The 27,796-nt window shown below is 35.0% G+C and overlaps 1 long non-coding RNA gene across 1 annotated transcript in view; it reads left to right on the plus strand.

Annotated features, from left to right (window-relative positions):
- LOC123675377 overlaps nt 1-20,745 on the plus strand; it is a 33,979-nt gene extending 13,234 nt beyond the window's left edge. The window contains exons 3-4 of the long non-coding RNA XR_006746775.1: nt 19,255-19,383; nt 20,532-20,745. This is a non-coding gene — a long non-coding RNA (uncharacterized LOC123675377). The remainder of the gene's footprint in view (nt 1-19,254; nt 19,384-20,531) is intronic.
- Nucleotides 20,746-27,796: the final 7,051 nt, after the last annotated feature.

Here is a 27,796-nt window from a genome sequence, read left to right on the forward strand (position 1 = left end):
AATTTCTTTCTCTAACCTTACCCAACCTATCAAGTAAAAACAGATTTTTTCTTAAAAATTCGACATCATTCGTCAACATGGTCACCCTCAATAGTGATACATGTACTCCAAAGCCCGTCTAAATTTTTTGTGGAAATAGGCTTTGGCTTGGCAAATACTACTTCTTTTAAGCCAAATTTCTTTCTCTAACCTTACCTAACCTAACCAGTAAAAACAGATTTTTTATTAAACATTAAACTTCATTCGTCAACATGGCCACCCTCAATAGTGATACATGTACTCCAAAGCCCGTCTAAATTTTCTGTGGAAATAGGCTTTGGCTTGGCAAATACTACTTCTTTTAAGCCAAATTTCCTTCTCTAACCTTACCTAACCTAACCAGTAAAAACAGATTTTTTATTAAACATTAGACTTCATTCGTTAACATGGTCACCCTCAATAGCAATACATGTACCTACTGCAAAGCCCCTCTAATTTTTCCGTGGAAAGATTCTTCCCTGCTTTCAAAATAGGCTTCGACCTAGGCAAATATACTTCTTCATTTATGCCAAATTTCTTTCGCTGGAACATTGTTTTGATGTTATCACTGAACCATCATTATCTTAATCTTGACTTAACTCCATCTTGTAAATTTGGAAATGCATCTTTTGAATCTCGTTACTAAAAAGGAAAATAAGTGGTTAGGTCCAGAACTTATTAACTGACATGTTAAATGTTAGACTTTTCTATGAAACCTACTCCATTCAACAAGGAGTTTTATTAGACCTAAACTTGAGCTCTTAATTTGGGCATACCGAGGCCTGGAACCATCCGCATTCTCAAGTATCAGTCGAAATATAACGAGCATGATTATGTGCATTAATTTTCATTGCAATTTCGCCAAAATGCAAATCGCTTCATATTGCACCATTCATTCGAACTTTAAAATTAAACCTCCCCAACTTGGAGATCTAAATGGGCATAGTTATCGCCGTGAAATTTGAAAGTTAGCGAATGAAGTTCTCAATAAATTCCTCGGCACGAGTGTCAAGCAATTTTTCAAGATAATGGCTTTCTGTGTTGCGCATTACCGGAAGAAATGTGGTTGAATTTATAAGAGAACATTACCGAATCTCCTGATGAAGGAAGTTTGAAAATATATCTCGAACTTAAGTTGCATTGAAATGCTCAGTGTTTCTCTTTTTAGTGATGTATGGTACGTTTTACAAAACTTTCAATGTGGTGATTTAATTTCTGTGTTTATTTCAGTTCATTTTTGTGGTGATTTAATTTCTGTGTTTATTTCAGTTCATTTTTGACACTTCTATAGGTTCAATTTTAGGCACTCCGGAAATTCAATTTAATTCCTGTAGTGTATAAAAAATTGTTACGGGTCAATATTAGGCGTATATATTGTTACTAAAAAGTTGCTGAAATCTTCTTGGTCTAAGGGCATATGCATATTTTGCAGAGCCTATATATGCTCATTATTATTGTTGTCATGAAGTGTGTAGTGCAAAAGTTAATAAAAATAGATAGAGGGAGTATACACAATTTTTACATGTCCCCAACATGGTTAGATTACGTTGTCGGATTGTGATATATTTTCAAATCCACAGTTTTACTATATCGTTATGAATGTATATTATATTGAATGAAATATATTTATTTGAGTGATTTTCGATTAAATATGCAAATTTGAATATTTGATCCGATATTTTTCCTAATTGTCGAATATATAATCAGCAGAATATTTATTATTTTCTGTATCTACCTGCTGAAATCCAAGGTTTGGCAACTTTTGCTCTCCTAGTGTCATCGGTTGTTTCACGTCGTTTGGCGCGCTTGAAGTTTATTTTCTAAATTCATCTCAATATATTTTGATTTAATATGAAATTGATTCACAATGGGACATGAGAAGTGTGTTCTTTGTGGAGAAACTCGCGAGTTGAGTGAAATATCGTATCACTGAAATGTTTTCATTTCCGCGCGCTTCTTGTCAAATTGATAGTTCATGTTGGGGACAAAATTTGCTTACTGAAAATGACATATGTTCCCTCAATCTATGTTTATTTCTCTGAGGTGTAGTGAAACAAGCCTCGTCAGATCATATGACAAGCGAAATGAATCTATATTATTTTGTGCATATTGTTATAGTTATCATCGACAAAATTCTAGTTGCCCTATCAACTAGTATTTTCGTTGGTCGGCCTACTTTTAATTCAAACACAAAAATTAATTATTTCAAATTCTTGTAACTTCTACACAAAAACGAATCGGATCTATGTTCATAGAAAAAAAAATTCAGAATGAGCGCAACTATCATCCGTCAAATAATGTTGTCATAGAGCTTGTGGAACTCCCAGTATAAACATAATATCCTCATGATTCAATTCCTTGCCCTACCACGTTCCCTTCAAATGATGAATTTCCACAATTACCATTAAATTCATCAGCAGGATGTGAACCTCTGCTTTTCAACAGTTTTTTCACGTATATTAAATGCAATGAATATGTGCATACGAAGCATGGAAAATATAATAATGAATAATAATCAACTGAATTTAAATGACTCGCGTTTGTGAGTTACCTGCAAAGTCGGTAACCACGTTTATGAACGAAGGGATGGGATTTGATGCTACACATACTGTGTATCATGAAACAATGAAAGAAAAGTCCGTCTGTCCTAAGTTGAGAGATTTTCTAGTAAACCCTAAGAGTTATGCATGCGGAATTGGCTTTGAAAATCAGTTTTTATACCGCATTAATCATCCTAATTCGAGAATACGATCCAAATATTTCAAAGGCAAAAATGCCGATACTAGGCTATTATCAACTGTTGGCCTTTGTTCTTTGAATACGTGGAAAATTTTACGTAACGATTTCGGTAGGGATTCGCCAAGTCGCTTGACATTTTATCCAACTACTTGACTTGAAAATCAAGCTCGCAAAAATTACATGCTTGACTTGACTTGATTTTAGATATTTAATGCTTGACTTGATATCAAGCTACTTGATATTACTTGAGCTTGATATGCACGCGTCGCACGGCATATATTTCTGCAATCTCGTGCAGGCTTGGACTAAATAAGGGGATTCCTTGCACGCCGAGAGACTGAAGCATGCGCCAATGCGACCTCATAAGTAGTTTTCTCACATTTCTATGAAATATATTGGTAGATTTTGGTAGTTTCAGAAATATCTTTCCTCACTAAGCCAAAATGGACAAGGATTTTTTATTAGCGCCAGCATCTTCAGCTTCTGTTGAAAGACAATTTTCCAGAACTGCTCTTACATTTACAAAAACCCGCAATAGGTTAGGCGACCAATCTATAAGATGCCTCATGTGTCTTAGATCCTGTATGGAAAATTATGAAATCAAACAAAGCCTGGAGGTTTCCCAATATTAAGAAACTTCATTGTTTTATTATTTTTTATTTTGTTATGATTTATAGTGATTTAATTAATGTTTCTATTTAAAAAAAGTCGATATTTTTATACAATGAGTTTAATAAAAAAAGTATTTTTTGCAAGCCAATATTCGAGCCCCCATTGACGCAATATGACCAGATTTATTCGAAAAAATAATGAAAAATTGGACTGATAAAATGAACTAAGTAAATCGTAGCCGCGGCGGATATATGTATACCGGAAATCATCTATTGAAGAAATAAATTTCATGTAATGATCAACCAGATCATAATAATAATTCAACATTCATTCATTTCAACAATAATATTCCTGTCTTGAATTATTATCCAAGTTCTCAAGATCTTAAAAAAACACTCATTTATGAACTTTCTTTTGAGACACCTTGTATTTGAACTATTCCGTGGGATAGAGTGATGTAATAAACCATTTTGAAAAATTCGAATGACTAAACGCTGTAACTCAAATCGGAAAATTCATAAGTTGTTTGGAATTTCCAAGCAAAACAATTTTAAAAAATCAATATGAAAATGATAAATAATTAAAAGAACATTCTTGCATCACGTCTAGACAGTCTAGACTCCTGACGACAGGGTGTGTTCTCGTATTTCGTTGCAATATTTCCTCTATAAATTCATCCTTATGCAGAAGTGTGTAACAGTAAATACGTTGCCGTTTTCATAGTTTGACGTGACCTAGTTTCTACAACGAAAAAATAATTTGCCAGTCTGGAATAATAATTGGTTTCGTGAAAGGTTTACGCTCAGTAATTCCATACATTCAAGAATTCATATCGCATTTTTCTTAATGATTACTGTTTTAAAAGCTGTGCAGTGTGATGGACGGTGACACTGTTGACCCAGAAAATTATGCGTTCACACCAAAAGTGGATTTAGGTACTCTCGCTCGAATTTGTTTTTTCCTTGGTGCATGCTTAATCCTTATGATACAAAATAACAGAAATAGAATAATGAAGCTTCGATATGATTCGAATTTAGCTTATGGAGTAAGTTGTTTTTCATGATTTTAGAAGACATAAGGATCTAACTATTAGAATTATAGATTACTTACAAAACAAAAAAATTTGCAGTTTTATTGTGTAGGGCCACATCAATTAAAAATTAATAATATGAAAAGGAACCTTGCAAAAAATAATTTCATTTATTAAACTTATTGTATAAAAGAAACGAAAATATGAACTTTTCTGAAATAGAAACATAAATTAAATCATTATGAATCACGAATGGCACGAAATCGTGGAGGAAAAATACTCTTATCAATTAATCTTCACATTAATTTAAAAGATATATGATAACTTCGAATATGATTACTTCAAACATAACAAAAATAAAAAATAATAAAAAAAATAAAGTTTCTTAATATTGAGAAACCTCCAGGCTTTGTTTGATTTCATAATTTTCCATCCAGGATCCAAGACACATGAGGCATCTTATAGATTTGTCGCCTAACCTATTCCGGGATTTTGTAACTGTAAGAGCAGCTCTGGAAAATTGTCTTTCAACAGGAGCTGAAGATGCTGGCGTTGATAAAAATCCTTGGTCATTTTGGCAAGTTTGGAAAGATATTTCTCTAATTCTGTGGTTATTCCGTTCATTCTTCCACATCTTGTAGAACAAAATCGTGCGAGAATATATCAGAAACGCACAGTTTTCATGGTTACATTTTATTATTATATGTTGGTACTCCGAACTTTCCGCCACGGCTTTATCTGTCAATTCATCAATTTGCCTTAAAGAAATCAGTTCTGCCAACCAACATTTTTCAATGCAAAAATCACTAAATGATAATTATGGAAATATTTCAATAATTTCAATAAAAATACAATGAAATAGAGAAAATAATGTATAATACTCGTACAGAAGGCTCATTCTACCACTCGTTCATTCAAAAACTCGCCACTTCGTGGCTCGTTTTGAATTTTGAACTCGTGGCAGAATATCAATGCCTTCTGCACTTGTATTATAAATAACTATTCTGAAACTACCAGAAGATTTCATGGAAATTCGAGAAAACTATTAATTAACACTGGCTAATGCTTCAGTCTCTCGGCGCTCGAGGAATCCCCTTATTTAGTCGAAGCGCGCACGAGATTGCAGAAATATATGCCATGTGACGCGTGCATTTCAAGCTCAAGTAATATCAACTAGCTTGATATCAAGTCCAGCAATAAATATCTAAAATCAAGTCAAGTCAAGCTCAAGTATGTAATTTTTCACGAATTTGATTTTCAAGTCATGTAGTTAGTTAAGCTACTTGACTTGATGAACCCCTAATATGAAAAACAACTTTGCCACCTCCCCCTAACGTTCCCAACTCCTCCCTAACATTCCCTTCAAAACGTCAATACTTGACGTCCCCACGAAAAACCATCCTGGCGAAATCATCCCGCGTTTTTCCTCTCAGAAATATCGCTCCACATATTTCCCAGCGCGAAACGTTACCAACCCCCCAAAACAAAAACCCCCTAGCGTACCGAAGAAGTAGCAAGATAAGAAGAAGGCAAAACTGCTTGGCGCAGAAACGGGTTGAGTATAACTGTTCCCATGCGTCCTTTCAGATTACGCCCGGAAGCTTGGCAGGACAAGGATGAGAGATCCTGGGAATGAAAGGACGTCGGCGTTGTTGGCGTGCCGAAATCTGGACGACAGAGAGGGCTGGGGCTGTAGAGTGAGAAAGGCAACCTCGCAGCTCGGCGATCTTGGGGTATAGAGAGATAACGGAGATGGCAGAAATATGGTGGTCAGGGGGGATGAGGACAGGGACGGATTCAGGTGAATAGTTTTTTTTTTCAAATTTGGTTTTTATTATCGAGATTTTACTTCGAGCATGAAATGAAGTCTGGACGTTTTGGATAGGCGAGGAGTTCCCAAAACGCTATTTCTATACAGTATACGCTCTATTAAAGATGACGTCACACACCGCCATTTTAGTTCTTCTGTCAGTGTTCGGAATCCAAACAAACAAATTGTCATTCAAATTAGTACGTTGTGGTTGAAGAAATTGGCTTATTTGGATAAATAAGATTATTTAAGGAACGATTTCACTATTAATTGATAGACAGAAAGCACAAGATTAATGCCAGTAAGTTCGAACTTGAAGTTCAACTCATAAACACGGCTTTTTACAAAATCTGGGGAATGATACAGGATTCAAACTTACTGGTATTAACCTCGTTCCTTCTGTCTATCAATTAATACTGAAATCGTTGCTCAAATACTCTTATTTATGAAAATAAGCCAATTCCTTCAACGACACCGTACTAATTTCAATGACAATTTATTTGTTTGGATTCCGAATACTGATAGGAGAATCAAAAATTGCGGTGTGTGACGTCACACTAATAGAGCGGATTGGCAAGGCTATACCACCCGATAGTGTAGATATCTGATGCGAGAAACATAAATATAATTCTATTAGTTGAATAAAGATAATATGACGATTTGAGAGAAGGATGGTACAAGTGGGCGTGTTTCAAATGATGCGGTCTAGATTATCTGAACTCTGAGTTGGTATTTTGTAAGAAACAAGAAAATTGAATTCTAATACATAGGCGTACAACTTTGTTTCCGCCGTTTTTTCCGAGATTCTAGGCTTTATTGTAGAAATCTAGTTATACATTCATGATTCAAAGTATTGTCCATCGCTGCGTTGAAAAAACTGGTCATCTTTTGAAGCGATCCCATTTTTTACTTCTTCATGAGATCGCACGTGCTGGTCAGTCAGGCCGTGTGCCATTGATCGCAACAATTGATAGTCCGAGGAAGAAATGTCTGGAGAATACGGCGGGTGGGGTAGGACTTCCCATTTCAACATTTCCAAGTATGTTTTGACCACTCTACGAGCTGTAAAATCACTTTATCCTGTCTTTCATTGTATTGCGGCCGTTTGTCTTTCAATGCTCTGCTCAAACGCATCAATTGCGTTCGATAACGATTGCCTGTGAATGTTTCAGTCTTTTTGAGAACTCATAATACACTACGCCGGGCTGATCCACCAAATACTGAGCATGACCTTGAAACCGTGAATTTTCGGTTTGGCCGTCGCGTCGACGTGAAAGCATGGCCGGAATATCCCTATGATTAACTGCTCTTGAGATTATCTTAAGGAACCCATTTTTCATCTCCAGTCACAATGCGATACAGAAATCCCTTGCGTCTTTACCTTGCAAGCAGCTGTTCACAAGCAAACAAACGCCGTTCAACATCTCTCGGCTTCAACTCGTACGGCACCCAATATCCTTGTTTCTGTATCATTCCCATGACTTTCAGGCGTTTTGTTTTTTATGATTTTATTTCCACAATATGATGTTTAATTTTTTTCTCCTAGTTGTAGTTTCCCTCTTATGAAATATTTTCATTTGATTGACTTTTCCACTTGAGATTGCAATGGTTTCGAAAATTCTAATCCAGCAAACTGATTAATTTTCATGCGAAAAAAATTCTGGCTGCAGTTTATCCTCTAGTGGTCAGGATCTAGATTTGCTAACCTACCTCGAATTATTGGCATGAAATCATAAAGGAGAGATAAAATAAGATTAATTAATCGAAGAGTCAGTTGAAGAATATAAATTTATGTTTTCAACATAATGCTGATCACTTCAAAGGTAAATGATTTGGCCCAGTTGCAATTTCATTGAGAAGGTGCGAATTTATTACCAATAAGAGTGGGATAAAGATTCATCGTCATCTTAGCTTCTGGAAGGTCTGCACTTTAGAGTGCCATATTTTCGATATTCTATCATTATTACACCCAGAAAAGACATGATTTGAGCATACGAAATACTTACCGTATAAAAACGAGCTAAAATGCCTATGGAACCTTCAATGTTCCAACTGAAACACTCATAGCAAATTTCATCCAAATCGGACAAATAAAACGCGGAATATTTAGATCCCCTCGAATTCTGATTTGCGTTTATGTAAATTCTGATATTTTTATATATGAAACCACTAAATACTCGAATGAATACCCATATATCAATTATGTTTGGGACAATCTGTGGCTTAAACTGAATACCCACTGCAAAATTAAATCGAAATCGGTTTAGAATTTTTTAATATACAGCTGTTTCGAAGATTTACGGACACACAGACCGATACATAAAAACGAAGTTGTTCAGAATGACTTGAAATGCATTTGGAAGTGGTACACACAAGGCTCCTTCTACCTTCGTTACTCTCGAAAGTAAAAAATTCAATCTTCTCTTCCACCAATACGCCATATTTATATCTGAGACGCACACATGCCGCACATCTGTCATTTTGTCGTCATACCCAAAATATGATTCACAAACATCTGACCTCTATTGGAAATATAAAGAGGGTGAACCGCAACAAAAAACCATCCAGGAAGAAGCAAATCCTAATTCCTCCATAACGTACACGTTCTCGATCATCCCCCCAACCCCTCTGCATAATCCCTTTCGCGATCCTAGTACTATAGAATACTCACTAGCCGTGTTGCCAGATCTGGGAATTTTTCCGCAGAACTAGGGAAATTCCTTGTCGTTTGGGAGGTGGAGAAAAACTTCCTTAATTTGAATAAGAATTCGTAACACACTATTTGTGAGTTTCAATTTTGAATTTTGATCATATAGACTAATCAGTTGCCCGTGTATTATTGAAAAGCTGTAGTTCGATATACGGAAATTTGGATTGGTCCTGATATGATTAAACAAGTAACTTGCAACGCTACGGTGACCGAGACGTTAAAAGGCATCATTAGGATTTTGTAAAGTCTAATTCATGTGTTCGCTTTATTTTTAAAATTCTAACATCTTGAAAAAAATGTTTCAGTAGAAACGTAAAATGTTATGTGCACAAACTATTTTAAGACTTGTCAGGGAACTGGAGTAGATGCGGTTTGAAGTAGTTACGGCATTTCAGAGATTTGATCAATTTTATCTGTTATTTATTAATTTTTTCTTCAACTTTTTTTATTAACTTCTGCTTGTAAATACCAAATAGGAAAATTTGAAAAAATTTTTGAGAGCAAAATTTTGTCACAATGTTCAAAAAATGATAATAAATCGATCCTAATATTATAATCTGTCTGTCCAGCCGTCTACACGATAACTTTCGAACGGAATAACCTAAAAATTTGAAAGGACCTCGCACGCGATCAAAGGGAAAATGGCTTCCGGTGATATTCTCGAATTTTTTATATGTTATAGATCTCGTGATGCTGATCCAAGGTATTCATTGCATCAGCGCTCTAAATTCAATCTTTTAGATTATATAGGTTGCTAAAAATAACTTCTCTGAAATTTCAAACGGCCATTGTTGTGAAGAAACTTTTTCGAATATATAAACTAGGGATTCACGGCTTGAATTGATATTCGAGCTACTTGACTTGAGCTCAAGTTGTTGAGCTTGTTAAGTCAAGTGCTTAGCAAATTGACATTGAAAAACTATCACTTGACTTTATTTGATTTCAAGTCAAGCTCAAGTCAAGTAGCTTGAATATCTAGTCAAGCCGAGAATCCCTAATATAAACCAAATCGAATATGCATCGATTGTCCATACGCCTGATTAATGTTCATTTTAGAGAAAAATGATTTCCGACGCACAGGAGATATACAGAGTGAGTCCAAAGTTCTTCAGTGATTTCCAAAAAATTAAGCGGTGGAATTTTATTCATTTTCAGATATTTTTTGGGATATCAATATCAATTGCGATTGATGATGTTAATATCTCCTGAATTAAACTGCCATATCTGTCATGTATGTATTTTTTTTATCAAACTGTATGCCTATATCTAGATGCTTGAAATTCTGAAAGAATCGATTACAATCTCGATCTGAGGAAGCAACTGACAAATTAATGAACAAGCGCTCAAGCACCTGACTTAACTTCAGTACTTTTCAAATTTTTGTATCAGGTCAAATTGTACCATTGAAAAAGTATCCTTATCATCTTGAAGCTGGATTCCATTGGCTTGAGGCAATCTTTTACACTTTTCGAAGACACAAAAAGAAATCAAATATAGCACTATTTAACTTCCCTCCATTTCTACGAAAATATAAAATACAAATCTGCGGATTTCTATTCAAAATCTGGCAACATCCGATACAAATCCCCGAGAAAATAACTTTTCGAGCCTCGGCAACGCCGCTCACCATCCCAGTAGCACAGATTACCCAGTCGGTCGAGGGTGGCGTGGACCGTAGTGCGCCCCTGGTCCTTCGAGCCGGATCGCGGCTGCAGGAGCGTAAGAATGCGCAAGGGCCCGAAGTGCGCGGGAAAACAGGGCGTGAAGCGATCGATCGAGCATCAGGAGGGCTTTGAAATCGAGCCAGCGTTCCCCTCACCGCCGGGGCGACCGTAGCAACCGTCATGTCACCGGCTGATATCACGGCCGCCTCTGCGAGAGTCGACATCGTTTCTGTCAACGGGGATGCGCGACGTTCTGACGAGTGTGCCTTGGAAGATGGAGGAGCCTTCAGGTATGATTACCCTTTGACAAATAAGGTTTTAATTGGTTCTGAACGTTGCCGGGAATTAATCCAGTTCTGATTGGGGTGGTTGTTTTTGACTCGAGGTTTACGCGAGTTGCATCGATTTTTTTGACGTGACGCCGTTCTGTTGAAGTTTAATGGCGGGGTGTTTGTTTAATTCCTGTGGATTTGGGGATGCTGGGTGGTTGAGATGTTTGTCGGCGGGTGTTGGATCATTTGTCTTGTTTTACTTGATTTGTGTTGGTTTATTCTCGATGCGTTTAGTTTCATCTTAGCTTTTTTATATTTTCTTCTTTTGTCCTTTTTTTTTTGGGGATTTCTGAAATATTCACAGCTCTCCTTCTCGCTTATATGCTTGCATGAAATTACGAACAAGTTCAGGCCGCTTTATGATTTTTTTATTTGATCTGCGTTTAGTTTTATTTTTGTTCTTCTTTTTGTATCTAATTGCGAATTCTGGTACATTTCTAGCTGTGAAATTGTTGACCTCGTAATAGCATTCTTTTGCCTTCAGGTACGTAGTTTATTCGTATCGAATTTGGTACAAGTTTAGGTAGTTCTGTGTTGTTTCTGTTTTTCTGCGTTTAGTTGCGCTTTTGCCATTATGACATTTGGTTCGTTATCTCAGAAGATCTACTTTTTGGCCGTCTGAAATTTTAATGCTTTGCTTCGAATCTAATTTGTCACAAGCTTAGGTCGCTTTGTGTTCATTGGGTTTAGTTTCATTTTCGTTTTCCTCTTATACTTTGTTTTTTCGTCGTTTCAGTTGAGTATTTTGTATGACCAATCCATTTTTAGCTTCTCCTGAAATTGTTACATTTTACTTTAACGTTCATGTACTTGCATGGAGTTTGCTACAAACTTAGGCTTCGTTGTAATATGTTTTCATTTGCTCTGATCAGTTAAGTTTTCTTTTCATTTTTTATATTTCCTTATTTTTCTCATGTGTTCGGGTAATGATATTATCGTTTGATTTCAAGTTTAATTGCAAAAGTTCTTTCGAAGATATTATGTCGTTGATACCATATTCAGTTTATGTTTAATTTGGTGTTTGTTCACATCAGATATTCAACTTCTTTTTCATTCATATCTCTGTCTGATTCGTTATTTTGTATGACAAACTAGTTAACGTCGCTTGGAATTCTTAAACTTTTACATTTAGCTATTAATTTTTGTTCAACTTTGTTCTATTTGTACCTCTTATTGTATTATAATTTGATTTGACCGCAATGTAGTCATTAATCTTATTTTCCATTTTATAGACAAAAACGTTGAAATGAGTCAAATATTGAGGTAGCTTAGTTTTTTAACCAACTCTTCTCTCCCAAATATGTCTGGACTATACTTTCATATCAATGGGATCAATATACAGTGTGTTTGATAAAGTCATGTCATAAATTCAGGAAGTCATTCATTGATTAGAACTAAGATTTCTTATTCCCATTTTATACCCTCTTTTTTCAAACGGACTAATTCCTACATTTCAATTTTTTTCTTAGGTTCAATTAAATGATTATCAAAAATCGTCACCACTTTCACCACCAATGTTTCATCATTCACAACATCCCAATTTATAAGAACTACCAACCTAACAAATATAGGGTTTCCAATAGGAATGGTATACAGTTTGATTGTTTAAATTGGCAATACTGTGTATTCTGACATTTCTTATGTCATTTGTGTTCAGTAGGTTATAGTTAGGAAAGATAGAGGCTCCAACAACGTTTGGAAATTGTTGAATTGTTCTATCAAAACTAGAGCTTATTTCTGAATAGAGAGAGAAATTTAAGAAGAATTATTGGATGACATTATTCAGTTAATTGACTCCCTACACAAATTTGTTTCGATGACGAATAGTGGTGTGTCAATTAACTAAATAATGTTTTATATGAATTCTTAAATTCTTGTCAATATTTACAAATGAGTTCTGATTCAGATAAAAAATGTTACAATTTCTAAAAGATGTTGAAGTTTCATATGGCATAACCTACTAACAAAAATGGCATAAGAATCGCCAAAGGATAATGAGATAATCGTTACCTATATTTTCAATTTTTCTCCCAAAGTTTTATAAATTTCATTCTCTATGGAACTTTTATGTAGGCACTATCTTTCACTTATTTTATTATTCCACAAATTCGAATTCATCATCCGAAACAAACTTTGTCGTAGGTAACCGTAAACGCCCACACCGATCCACGCCATTCATCCGGCAAACTTCCTAAAGCTCCCCACCCACGACAAAGCTTATAAAGACCCCATACAAAACCTGGGGACAATCCCCAAACCTGGAGCTTAGTCACAAAGCGCCTATCTTTTCTTCCCACGAACGATGCTGCAGCAGCTTCTTCGAACGTGTCCGGAATAGGCGGGATCTAATACAATTAAAACAGTTGTGAGGATTAATTACACAGCTTCCTTAAATCACTATCTGTCTCGGCCGAGCAACCATTCAATTATGGCATTGCTTTCGGTGGTATGGACCGCCGAGATCGCTCCTAACGCTGGTCATTTGGGAAAAAAGTTCGTCTGGAGTTGGTCAATCAACAGGCCGGTCACGAATCTGCTCTTTTTCAGAGCTGAGAGTGGCATGTTTCTTTTGTCGAGTTGCGTGAGCTATAGCGTTTCCTAAATGTTTTGAGTTATGTGGATCGATGTGGGTCTTTCCGTGACCCGCAGTTTGCGATACTTTAACCAATTTGTGAATAAAGCGGTGTAAGAGGTCAATTAGGTTTTATTATTCAGCTAGTGATATGTAGGTATTTAAGTTTTTGACAGGAAGTAGGTAGTCGCCTTAAGGGCGCCAAAGTTGAGGGGCGGCATTTTAAACTTGACCAGCTAAAGTCTCTTGTGTAGAAATTTGTATTACCGAACCATCGAATGACGTCTAATTCTCTTCATAGTGCTTTTTAACGTTTTATAGACGCTTAAACACATTCACTCATCAGGCTTGCCTTTTTTTATTTCCTTTTTGGGGCGGCTGCTTGAGGTTTCAGAAATAATTTTTTATTCTTCAGTCAGAATTTTGATATTCTGGAGAAACGATTCGATCTTACCATTTCCATTTTATCATTCTAAAGAAATTTAAGAATCGATTATAATATTTTCATATCGTTTTATGTATGTGCAAAGTATAGGTTATCATATTCCGATTTATTCAAGTTGGCTTTGAGGATTTCAAATTAATTTTACTTGAAATTGTTTTAGATCTGTATGTAAATGTGTAGCGCGTAGTTCTTCTAAGCTGAATTCAATTGAACGTTATAGAATGGACGTCTTGGCAGGTTAGCTACTTTTTCTACTGAATCTGAACTGGGAGAAGTATTGGATATTGAAGAATTTGTGAGCAAATTTGCCAAAATTGAAGCTCCAAAAAAAGCGTTTTTGTGAAAATTTGTAGATTATTTTCTTGTCATCAATCCTAAAATGAATTCAATTCTGCAGGCTTAACTTCTGTTAGGCCGGCAAATTGTGTCTCTACCTAGGGCGGCTGTTTGGCTGACGACGGCTGAGAGTTTCGATTTCAATTCAAACAAGTTTTGTGCTTTCTAAATTTTTATTACAAAAAATTGGATACTGAAGGTTATACAAATACTCTGTTCCAATTGCAGTGTCTGAAGATGGACTCAAAATAAGTCCTAAACTGCGCGGTTACACAATGTGATCCTCAAGTTGTAAATAGCCAGTTTTAGGTATTGACCTCTCCATATGCCAAGGCAGCAAACCTTTTGAACAATGCTGTATATTGTTGTTATTCATTAGGTACCTTTCAGAATTTTCATCGATGTTCATCTAAGTGAAACTCTCTCTTGAAGATCTCAAAAATGTTATTCTAATTTTCAATTTTGTGAAATGGACACACTGAAATTTTAGAATTTTGAAGTGATATTTAGCAATCTGTGTCAGAAAATTCTTGCTCATGATCCTCACTAAATATAAGACAAACATAACCTTTACTCAATAAGTCCCGAGCCTAACTAGTAAAAACAAATTTTTTTCTCAAAAATTCGACTTCATTCGCTAATATAGTCACCGTCTAGAGTATACAATTTACTTCAACGCTCTTCTGACTTTTGGATACCCTTTCTGTAGAAAAATTCATGTCTACTTCCGAAATAGGCCTCTAGATCTGCAATTTTTTGTTTCATTATAGTTGAATTTATTTCCCTTGAGCAATTTTCAACCGTAGTTGTCGATGGAGCAGATTCTGAATAATACTTTAACAAGTCATTGATTCGCTTGCACAATATTTTCTTCCATCAAAAAATCATTTTATTAATGCACGATACTCGTTATTATCTATTTTTCAAACAACAAAAAATGTAGAGTCATTTCAACGTCAATATTTCAATCCAGACTCTACTCTATATTCCGAAATTTTGATGCTAATATTTTGAAGCTTTGTACTAACGAGAAAACGAGAAAAAAAAGTGGTATGGTAATGACGGTGTCATCTGTGCTTCAGGTCCTGTACTTAATGACTTATCTTCATTATTTCATTATATCATCAAGTAGCAATGGCTTTACAATAAGTCAGTAGTAAAAACATCAATTCCGCTACGAAACCCCAATTGCGCAGACCCTACAGCGCCACCACCTTCATCCAAATCCCAAACCCTCCCTCATCAGAACCATCTCAAATCCACCGCCAAATACGTGAGACACGATCGCGGTGTCAAAACTCGAAAAAAATCAATACAATTCAGCACCGGCCCTCCCTCGTTTTCCGTGTGATTTAACAGAGTAGGCCCTGGCACGGAACAACTGACAAAATATGCGGGGCATCAATGAACGTGATGAAATCGAGTAGGCAGAGAGAACAGGATGTCACCGTTTTCCCCATTCTGAAACGATTGCAATAAGCGGGAACGCGTTTCCCCCCTCCCCCTCCGCCCCTGGCTCACGTTGACGGGATACGTCGATAGGAAGAGAGTCGAGAGGGTCCCCATCATCTCGTAGCGGCGTTGCCACATCTGCGGGGATTGCTGATGAGGTATTATTTTCTTTCGGTTGGGGATTTTTGTGCTGTGAAGGGGCTTAGTTTGTGTTTACAGGTCGGTGGCTTTTCCAGGTTTTGTTAGTGTTCCCTGGGATTTATCTTGTTATAGATTGGTGTTAGTTCGTGTTGCACCGTTGTCTACTGTGTGTGCAGGGTGAGTCTTGAAGGTGTACATTAAATTCAACCATATATTTCTCTCATAATACAGGGTATTATCCAATATTTGAATGTCTCATTAGTTTCATCCACTTCGTTACAACTAGAAAATCATTTCAGCAAGAAGAATGACACGACACGGAAGCAACTGTTAGTTAGTGTGGAAGAAATCAATTATTCACTTAAAACCCAAGATCTGTACGGTTGGATAAATTGGTCGAGTCACTTCGTTTAAACGTGCCACTATTAATTTAGAAAACACAGTTTCAATGCATATTCTCGTTGTAGAGCAATATATATCAGCTTCCACCAGCAAAATTTTGATAGCTAGAACGAATCGAATCCATCCAACATATGTCTGAAGGTATCTCTGTTCATGTAGCTCAGATCTTCTTTTTGTTTAAGGTCCGGAATTTACATTCCCTTCGCCTCTAATTTCATTTCTCCTATTTTCTGCTGTTGTCTGATCGGGAGGCTTTCCTCCCTACTTCATGTCACTTTTTTCTTCTATCTAGTTCTTTGAAAGAGGTATTTCCTCTTATCGGTCTTTCTTACTTCAATTTGTATTATCTGTCTTAATTTTCGTGCTCTTTCAGCGTCTCTATTGTTTTCTTTCTTTGCTTATTGACTATTTCTTCAATAGTTTCAATTTTTAGTTCTTCTCTTATTTGCTGGTTAGTTATATACCATGGGGCGCCAACCCCTGTGCTTATTTCTGAATTTAGTGTACCTTGCAACTGATCATTATTATTGACCTTCGTATTGTACCATATAACTCCTGCATACGTAATGCTTGGTATTAGCACTATTTTTATTATCTTCAGCTTGTTTTCTAAAGAAAGTTTACTAGGGTTGAGCAATTGGTAAAATCTGCCGTGCAATTTCCTTGTCTTTTTTCTGTTTTCTTCTATCTCTTTGTTGAAATTCATTCTTTCATCCAGTATTACTGCCAGATATTTTGCTTCCTTTTTCCATTCTATCGTCTGGTTTTTTATTTTGACGTTTCCTGCTCTTTCTTTCTTTACTGTTGTTCCTCCGAAGTAGATTGCAACTGTTTTCGATGTTTTCACTTTGAATCTCCATTTCTTGAAGTATTCCATCAGTGTTCATGTAGCAACGTATGCAGAATATTCAATATCTCTCAGGATCTTCCAGAATCAAAAGTTGCTGCCGCATTTTGATCACTTTCCAAATGTAAAGAAAATAGTCTCCAATTTCAATATCGTTTAATGCGTTTCAGAATATTCCGAAGAACTTTTTTTCGGGTCTGTTGGTCAAGGGTTTCCATTTAAGCGAAAAAAAAGGGTTTTTGCTTCGATATGTGACAGTGGATTAAACATGAATTGATCATGAGGAACTTCCTAAAATGGAAAAGGATTTTTTTATCACCCAGACAATAGTACTTATCACAAATCGATGGAAAACTTGGTCATAATAGAACGAATTTCGCTTTTAACTGCTTGCCCGCCCAACTTATTTGGCCCCCAGCGATTACCTTTTGCAGACATCTAAACTCTAAAGAATACAGAAATAAGTCACATTTTTAAGAAAAAATGAGTTTTGGCAAGAAATTAACAGTCACCGCGTTTCGACTACGACCGTTTTTGCTTGACGTAGTACGTAATCCACTGTTCAACACCAGTCTCAAAGCGCTTCAAAAATTGATCGATTTTATTGCGATTCAGCAGGGATTCGCAGATTGAAATTCGGTTCATGAGGTTTTTTTGCGTACATTCGATGGGTACCCATATATCGAGCTTCTTCTTGGGACCAGCCTTATGCAAATGGTTCCAAACGGTTTTTGTTGCAATCTTTAGCACTTGGGCAACCGAAACAATGCTCACCTGAAAGTTGTACTCGATTATATCCATGATTCATCGACATTTTCGACAATTGGTCTTCCAGCGTGCATTTTTGACATCGATATCAGCGGAACGGAATCGACGAAACCAAAATTACGCGTGATTGGCTGTAACACCATCACGACCATAAGCACTATCTCCATTTTTAGCCGCCTTGTTTGCATTTTCACCTTTATCCAAGAAAAACTGTGAAATATAGTGTATTTCGTCTTTGCTAGTGTCCATTTTTGACGCGCGCTCAAACTGAACTTAATCAACTAGTCGCAAAACTGTTAGAGTTTTAATAGTACGAAATCTCATCTTTCTAACGCCATCTAATGAAACCCAATCGGACTTATACAACTCGAGATACAGATAACTAAAGCCTTCTATTGGAAAATTATAAAAATAATTTCTTTTTACTACACCTAATATTAAAGATGTTAGAACTTCTTGCGACCGAAACATAACAGGTTTAATTCCTTCGATTATGGTGAAATTTCTAGGGTTTCTGGTGAACCATTCAACAGGAATCTTACAGTTCATGCACAAAATGTATAGCGCCATTTTCAACACTGAATTTGCTCGGATTTAGCGAAACAACCCCCAGTTTCCTCTCATAATTACGTGGACCAACTTTCGAGCCTGTTCTCCACTTTTCAACCCTTCTAATCCCTGCGGCCATTAAATTACTAGGTGGATCTAACAGAGATCACTTCCAAGCACAACCCTTCAGTGATTAACTCATGAAGTTCATTCGGAGCTAATGGGCTGGCTTCGTGAGCTTAAATAAGCTTGAGCAGAAATAATGATTGTATTTGGGGGGTGGGGGATGCGAGTATATTCCGTTTTCTTGTATTAGGGGATGAAATAACGAAGAAAAGTTTTGGAGAGTGTTCGTTTTGTTGTATTTTGGATATTCTGTTTGAGAATTGAAAGGACAAAAACATCTTTACAAAACAAATCGTAGATACAAATAATGAAATAAGAGAACAAAAATTACGTATACAATGAACTCAAAGTGTACATAAATTCAATGCAAAGGTTCATTATACTGATGAATTTAGTCATAATTTTTCAACCGATGAACAGAAACATTAATAGGTACATTAAAAAGGCGTTCGTTATATTGATAACTTCCATCAAAAGAATGGAATGTTAAGGGCTAGTTGCACCATTTGCCTAAACATTGATTAAAAATTTATACATTGGTTACTGTCTGATTTCTTAAGAGAAATCAGAACGAATGTGAAAAACTGATTAGAACGAATGTGAAAAACTGATTAGATTAGAGAATTTGAATAGTTTCTATTTATTTATTTGTTGAACTTGTGAAATATTACATTTTTTATATAATATTTTCTCATTTTCAGATTCCTCATCGCGGAAATAAAGTGAAGACAACTGCTACCTCTGAGATTGCAACTTGAATATTGTCGAATGTCATGATAAAAAGTCCTCATAGGATGGTTACTGATGAGTTGAAAGGAATCTTCAAACAGGTAAAGCACTCATTGTTTTTGAAAGATTTCGATTTGATTGAACTACCACCTTATTGGAAATATGAATAATATAAAATATTGAGAACAACAATTGAATTCCAATATAGACGCAACATTCCCATTTGTAAAAATTTGAAATTTATTTCATGTTGAAATCTCAAAGTTATAATGAATTGTGATGTCGAAATTACAAAATTTCATAGAATTATAATTTTAACCTTCTTTACAATGCAGAATAACTTGTGAACCAATTGTAATCTTTGATCGACAGCCTACATAATGTCTGTCAAATTGACATCACCCTATATTCTTAAAATCACAACTTCACTTCAGGTTTTTTTAATTCTCAAAATTTTCTAGAGGATAATTCTGATAATTATCCTACTATTCGGGATGGAAGCAAAACCAATGAATCAAAGAGCTATAAATGATAGAAATTAAAATGATTTCGATATATACTAAGATTAAGCTCTAAATTCTGTAAAAGAGGGGCCAAGAAATATCTGAGGAATCTCTGTCTTTCATGAATAGTGATTCCTTAAAAAGCAATATTGAAATTTCACAAGAAACATTTTTGGTTTTAAAAAGGATTTGGAAGATTCTACTAAAGTACCATGCAGACTCTTTTTTCTTCCTTTAGCTACCTTGGTACAATATTTTGAGCATTGAAGATGATTAGACAAATACCGTTTGGTGAATTTGAAAGCAAGCCAGATGAAATATCGGTATCTACTGCACTAACTGCAAAAGTAAGTTTCCATCCTTGGACTATAATATATTAAATTCATATTCAAGATATCAAACAAAAGCAAAAACCCAATGTTTACTTTAGTGACAGTCAATCATGAACAAAAATTTCCTTTCTTTTAATGGCAACAAAATAATAATCCTTCGGTTTTTACTATAATCTAACCACAAATTCCATCAAAATGGACAAAGAGTTAATACAGTTCCATCCCACCAAAATCGAATACAAAACTTTGCGTGCCATCTGTCAATTACAGAATGCTCCTCGACGTCATAACTCAGGAAATATCTGAGGGAAAGCTCTCAAATCCGAATATTTGGTAGGTTATAATCATGCCAATATTTATTTCCGCATTTCATGCTCGTCATGATTCAACAATAACCGTTTAATTCTATTGCAGCTCTTCATATCATTCATCGGAATTTCGTGCAAGAGAATTAGCAGTCAAATGAAATTGGATTGTTGGAATAACGTCTCATGATATCCCGGCAACGTCCAAACAGCGAAATAGGTAGTCAATTTCTCTTACAAGGCAATCTCGATCAATACCGTTTGGCCACCTAAAGATAGTTAGGATGATGTGGAATTCTAGACCAAAATTGCATAAAAATTCACTTCAGGTTAGTGCCAATACTGAATTAAATGTTTTTTTTTTGCCTTTGGTACTCTTATTTGGATTTTCAAATTAGAAATTGGGGCAATACAGCAATTTTATGGTTACTTATCAAATTTGTGTCATTTTCTATTCCTCTATTCCCTTCATCTATGTTTATTACTCTGAGGATCTTTCTAGCTCACAGATCAGTAATTAGTATCAAGAGGATTATTTTTTTTCCGTATTAGAATAATCAATTTTCTCAAAGATTTTTTGAATACTCCCATTTCCTTTTGCGTGCTATGCTTTTCTCATTTTTTTTTATCTTTCAACGTGCGCTGCGTAGCCTCTCCTTTGCAGACATTTGTTGGAAATCTCTCTCGAACAAATCTCAATCTCTGAATTCTCCTTCCAAACAAAACTTCCACATTTTCCCGGAAAAACTGACATTTGTTTTGTGACATGAACTGCCAACTATTCGAGGTTATCAGATAACACTGTACGACCTCGGAACTAATTTCTAACCTACAAAACAAATGTCAAAAAAATTATGTCAGCTGTCCAACTCAAGGATTGAATAACTTCTCCTTATTGATAAATCTGTTCTTTCACAAATTATAATCTTATTACATTTCTCTCTAGAAGTCTAGACCAATATTAATAGAATTCCCCTTCTATCGTAACATTTGTGACCTCTAAAGAAAATAAAACTTATTTTTGTTTCGTGACTTGCTTCTGCCAGCAGTTCAAGGTTATCAGGTAACAATATACCCTTCGTGTCAAATTTCTAACCTAAAATGTCAAATGTCATAAAATGTCGGCTGCAGAACAGACATACCATACAAAGGAATAAATAACTAATTCTTCATCATAGTATCGAATATCTTGTGAAATGTGTTCGAATGAGAAAACCCTAAATTTTCAATTCAAACTTGACAATCGCAATCTCCCGGAAATAAATAGGTACTTCCGTTTCATGACGTGGACTCTAACGGTTCAATGTCATCAGATAACGCTCCACCCTTCGTGTAAAATTCCTAACCTAAAAACACAGACGTCATGAATTTTATTCCAACTGTCAGAATGAATATCCTAAACAATTCTACTTCATAGCATCTATATTTTCAAATATTGAAATCTTATTATTTTCTGTTCAATGTCTACCATATTTCTGTGAAATCTTTTCGAAGGACAAATCCTAAAATCCTCCCTTAAAACGTAACATCCGCTATATCCTTAAATTAAAATCAACATTCATTCAGTGACGTGATCTGGTAGCAGTGGACTAGTTTAGTGATGTTGATAATACTATATTTGACACGATAGAATTAAAATATAGAGCAAAACTGATAAATCAGTGAAAACATTTTGGAAATCCATCAATAAATGACTGAGAAATAGATTATTTAAATTTACGTATTTTAGCGCGGAAGGTCTTTGGTCTCCGACTCGTCTGTGACGTCACGCCACTTGCCTGTGATCGCTACACCATAAGTTACGTTTAAATACTTAGCCGCGCCAAAGCTCTCGCGCCGTTTGTAGTTGTACAGTGTAGTTTTAACTCGAGTTTTGTTTTAATTTCACCATAATGGAAGAAGGCTTCGTGAAAGGACAAAGTTATTTTTACTCAATAACTTATTTTAAACCAACTTACACCTTAGTATTTTTATTATCAGAAATAGGCAGCTAGTACTGATAGGTACTTACATCAAAATGATCTTCACACACATATGAAGTAGTTTTAGGTCCAATTAAGTCATGCCTCATAAATTTGCACCACTTCTTCCTTTGATTCATGTCATTTTGTACCTGAAAAAACAATTTATTGGGGTTTTTAATTGTCGTGCTTGCACACATAGGCACAATACAATATTTGTAGGATTTTTTTAAATTTCATCCATCGTGTAACGAACAAAACACGACACGAACGGCACAAGTGATTGTACACCAATGAATTCGTAAGCACTCTGCGAGTACCAGTCACCTCGTGTAAGTGGCGTGACGTCACACACTAGACTATGAAATTATTCTTCCAAGCGCAACTTCAAAGTCCCATAACTTTTTCATTTCTAGAGATATTTCAATGATTCTTCCACATTTTTGTTTCATTTTACTTAAATTTTTAGAATTAATCCTTAACAAAAAAGTGAAAACTAGTCCATTCAAGGTTGCCTAACCTTCCCTTCAATTGTCTAACCTACAAAGTAAAATGTCAATAAATGGATGTCAGCTGTGAGAACAGACATACCAAATATATGAATCTTCAGAGCATCTACAACCCTCACAATCTCATTACCTACTTTCTCTCCTAATCAATATTGCTGCAAAATCAATTGGGAGCAGAATTTCTCCCTTGAAACGCAACTGACGTTCTTTTCGTGACGTGGACTGCCAACGGTTCAAGGTTATCAGATAACACTCCACCCTTCGGGTCAATTTTGTACATATCATGCTGAGTTTTGGTTTACGACGTCGCATATACTGTGTTTGCAGCCAATTTATTCTACGAAAATTAACGGCATTCCACGCCTGGCCAACCTAGCGTGACGATCTGGGAATAGGCTAGATACTATCTCTTAATTAAGTCAAATTGGGGCTTGAGTGTAAACACTGCCTGCTAATATAGTTAATTAAGGCGCAGAAGGCGTTGTACATTCGCAGATTTCTCTTGAGGGGCTCGTTACAGACCTGCAATCGTGGAGTTGACTAATGGCTTTTGAAAGTTTGAACGGGGTTTTGGCTTTGAAATTAAGCTGGATCACTGAAAAACTTGAGGTTCTGGATATAATAACCTTAGAAATATTTTTTTGTGATATTCTGTATTGAGAATAATATTTAAAATTTGTTGAGTTTTTAGACCAATTTCCGGCTACCGAAAAGTAGATCAAAATTAACACCGTTGTGGAATCAGTTCGTGTTTTTTACTGTTGGTTGAAAAATTTATTGATTTATGACAATTCAATTCTACATTCCAAACTGCTAGGCATGTTGAAAATTGTTTCGTTGTTTTGGTCTAACCGAAGTCACTTGAACAACGTATGAATTTTGCAAAAACCGTGTTATTTCAAAATTACTAAAACGAGATAAATTTACCATCAAATAAGATTTACATGGAACCTGAACAAATGATAGATTTCCGGGATGATCAAGTGACATTGGAAAGGTTATACCGTTGAGCTCGAATTTGAAATTGTTTTCTTTATGGATCGGGTTTGGTAAACAAGTTCACCTTTAAAAATGAATCTATTATCAACAATATCAGTATTGTTCAAATGTTCTTTGGGAAAGTTCACATATTTTAGGCTCTATCATGTTTATTACAAACATATCCAGCTCCAATTATTGAACTCCTGATATCCGAAAGGATTCATTCTCAATTAAAAAGTTCTTTTCTATTGATCTCCAACTGCATCAATTTCATTGAGGTCTAGACAGTCGAATAGAATGGAAGGTTGAAGAAACAATTATGTCATCTTCAGAAACTGAAATTGTCGGGATACAAAACATAAGACAATTCAATATCCAAGAAAAGTAAACTTTCTCACCAAAAGTGACACTTTTATTCCTCAGAAAACTGGTAATACTTTCTCAAATCAATTCTCCAAGAACTACCGTTATAGCTGTAACTATAGCTACCGTTAGAGCGTAACTGGAAAACTCAAAATAGTGTTTGGAAAATTATGATTTTGTAGGCCGTTGAAATTCTCAGATCTGTTAACTAGCACCATAGTAAAAACAATGTGTTTAATTTAGAAAATACTACATATAACAATGAACAGAAATTAGCAAACTTTGAACAACTCAAATGAGCTGAACAGTAAGAGTAAAAGATAGATTTCACGTTGTAGATTCAAGGGGGTTCATTGCACTGCAACCTCGTCGTAATCTACTGCTCGCCCTCCAGTTCCCGAATTCTAATCCAGAATCCTGGCATGGCATTAAAGAGGTTACTGCCTTACTTCTACATGTCTCTTGTCAAAAGCATTTTTTGCGTTGGTGAGCGATGACGAGGTATTCCATCACCAGGTGATTCGGAGTTTCTTTTTCCTTCCACACAAAATCTGCACTCTTCGTTTTCAGCTAGACTCATTCCCATGAGGTGCTTCCTGGGGCGGCAATGCCCTGTAAGGAATCTAGTGAGGAGTATAGTATATTCTAGATACAGATCTAGCAGTATCAAACGAATATTCTGCCAGAGTGTTTTTCTTTTGATTTTCTCCTTCTCCTGGAACTCTTTCTTGTGAAGAGGTTCTGAGCCAAATGAAACGAGTTTGTTGCACTTTTCTGGCAAGTATGTTGGCCTGTTCATTTCCGTTAATACCCATTTTTTTTTAGGCTCCGAATATTCCAGTTTCAATCATCATCGTAGTTTTAGAACCATCTGCGTACCATTTAATATTTTTTTTGAGAGCTGCGATTGTATATTTAGCTTACTCAATTTTAGAAATCTCATCAATCAACTTGGCTCATTTTTATTTTATTTTGTATTGTATTTTGTGTTGTACTTTTGGTGTTTAGTTCAGAACAATATCAAAACTATGCCATATAGAAGTTGGCCTCTATCTATCAATCTTAATACAAAAAACCATGCGCTATCACATGACACTTAATGATATCAATTCTAATTGTTATTTTCTTTACAGATAAGGAACTGTATACTCGGCGTAAAATCTGGACATACCACTAAGAACAAATGGAAAGGAAACAACGCATCGCTTCACGTTAATGCTCTACATCTACCCTGTAGATCCGAATTTGTTTGAAATTATGCGACAAATTCGGTTCTAGAGAGGTTTGTGTGGTGCATACAAAGCAACGTGACTTGATTATAAAACTACTCAGACGAAGCGAATGGAAAAAGGAGATAGAATTATTGTTATTTAGATTGTTGATACATACAAATTTTATAATGTGAATAATATAGAATTTGTCTTTATTGGTATTTTATGTTGAATTAATTCAACCCTGGGTATGAAAGCCCAAAATTAATAGATTTCATATACATTATGGTGCCTGCAATTTTTCAACTGATTAATTGTTGGATGTAGATTCCAGAAGAACCTTCATAATTTGTCTATCAGATAAATTTGATCTATCCTACATTTAAAAATATTTATTTTCAATTTGTGTATATTTCACATTATCAATTATAACTTATGCCAATTGAAAAACACCTCAGATCTTTTTTTTTTGGAATATGTAATATGTAGCATTTTTTTTAAATTGCCACAATAGTTAATTTCAGAATATTTAAGCATAGTTCTAACGAACTCTACATAATTCTGTGCTCTATGATTCCCAAGAAAATGTTGTACTTCTTTAAAAAATAAACTTTGTTCATTGTTGTGGTGAATTGTGGATCTTTAGCGAGTTGTCTTATATTCACCTGTACCTAAAACAATTTCCATCTAGATTTAGAGCTATCATAAATGGCTTCATCAGCCCCAACTCAATATGCAAAGGTGGAATTTATAATATTTTTCCCGTAATCGAAGTTTCGTAGATTTTTTTTCCTTGAATAATGAACTCTCCTGAAATCCAATTTTCGTTTTTCACTACGCTGTCCATTGTCAAAGAAGTCAATGTGGATATTCCACCTTGTTGTACGAGAAGGAAGTTTACTATTTTTAAATTAACACAAATTGCGTATTGATGTTTTTTATATTCGTTTTTTTTCAAACTATAGTGCAATTGACCATTAGAAAATTGAACCATATTTGTTACTGTTATGTGGAAGAACACATTTTAAACTACATTTTGAACAGCCAATAAAAAGGCACCATTAAGAAGAGTGTATTCTGTTACAACAATTTTTGCTCAAAGTCATTAACATTATTACAGAATACCTGGTTAATTTTGTCGATTCAGAACAATTAGATTCTAATTTTGAAAAGAAAATCTGTATATTGGCCTTCAAAGATATATTCAGTTCTTTATTTTTGGTTAGTATCACAACGAACATCAAGCAATATGTATCTGAAAAACTAGAGCTTATAGCAGAAAAAATCTGATTGCGTTTTTAGAATCGGCATATCACAAACATTCAAAATCAGTAGTTGGATTTCCGGCACCAGAAGTGAGGTTTAAATGAAATGAGAGATCTTTGAATTCAGATATGTTGATATTCTTCAATATCCTGATAATTTTCATTAGAATCTGTTTACGTTGAGATGAGTCGATGGTCAAGGGCGAAAATATCATAAAGAAAAATAAAGTTAGGTACTGTTTTAAGAATTATACTTGTATGAAATATTTTTATATCTCAATGAATCAAGAAACATTATAATATTTCAAAATACAGAAACTGCATAGGCAAACAATCAATTGATAAGTTTTACTGTTTTACTGTGTTCAGTAAAAAGAAAAATTTATGGTTATTATTGCAAATAAACTCAATTGTTGGACAATATTAATTTTCTGGAATAATTGATTTTATTACAGTAGAACCTTGTCCTTGTGTGAATAATTTTAAATTTTCCTTTATTAGTCATTTTGTACAGTCAGGATTCTAATTCGAGTTTTGAATATTTTCCTGAATGTTGGAAAACCTTCAAAACTGAAAATTTAACTATAGAAATTCAAGATATCAACAGATCTTCAGAGGATACGAAAGTATCTATACCCTTGATTTGAATAAAAAAAGTAACATATATATGATATAATTTATCAGGGACTGCAGAGTTATGTTTTTATTGAAAAAAGTTATAATATGTTCTGTATAGATGATTTCTCTTGCAAAAGTATATCTGGACCAGTAGAAATTGGATATATTACAGATATGCAAAATCTAATGAGATTTTTCGATTACAGAGAAAAATGATGACACAGCTTTTGGTTTTAAAATATTCATGTTCTCAAAATATTTTTCCGCCAATTGATGGTGTGATATTAGCAGTTATTTCCAATTTATTGATCTATTAATCTAACTGATGTAGTTGTTATGGTTTAAGAACATTGAGAATAAATGAAGCATGTTGCTGGGTAGCAATTAATTTTAAAATTTTTTTTTAGTTTTGGTGACATCCACTGCTTCTCTGATGTTTTAAACCAGTTGTCAATTCCTATACGTT

The sequence above is a fragment of the Harmonia axyridis genome, chromosome 1 (assembly GCF_914767665.1).
Source record: "Harmonia axyridis chromosome 1, icHarAxyr1.1, whole genome shotgun sequence".
NCBI lineage: Eukaryota > Metazoa > Arthropoda > Insecta > Coleoptera > Coccinellidae > Harmonia > Harmonia axyridis.